The sequence below is a fragment of the Sinocyclocheilus grahami genome, unplaced genomic scaffold (genome assembly GCF_001515645.1).
Source record: "Sinocyclocheilus grahami isolate Dianchi unplaced genomic scaffold, SAMN03320097.WGS_v1.1 scaffold1003.1, whole genome shotgun sequence".
In the NCBI taxonomy this organism is placed as follows: Eukaryota; Metazoa; Chordata; class Actinopteri; order Cypriniformes; family Cyprinidae; genus Sinocyclocheilus; species Sinocyclocheilus grahami.
In genome coordinates, this window is record NW_015506182.1 from 388,044 (window position 1) to 388,292 (window position 249).

The following is a 249-nucleotide window of genomic DNA, read 5'->3' on the forward strand; positions in this document are numbered from 1 at the left end:
CCGTCCTGTGCACTGAACGCTCTCTCCTCCACATCATGAGTAGACCCTTACTGCTGATTGGCTACAAGTTTGTTTTGGTAGTCGGCTCAAATCAGTTAAGCGTTTTTGAAAAGTCGCTTACCCCACCGTTAACTCATAATTCTGACCTTTTTTTTCTCTGAATTCTGAGTTTACATGTCACAATTCAAAACTTTTTTTCTTGGAATTCCGAATTTACATCTCAATTCTAAACTTTTTTTTTTTTTTTTT

General features: G+C 36.5%; 1 protein-coding gene across 1 annotated transcript in view; it reads left to right on the forward strand.

Moving 5' to 3' along the window:
• The window catches only part of LOC107565468 (5-hydroxytryptamine receptor 3E-like), a 13,261-nt gene that overhangs the window by 10,223 nt on the left and 2,789 nt on the right, over nt 1–249 (forward strand). The window lies entirely within an intron of this gene.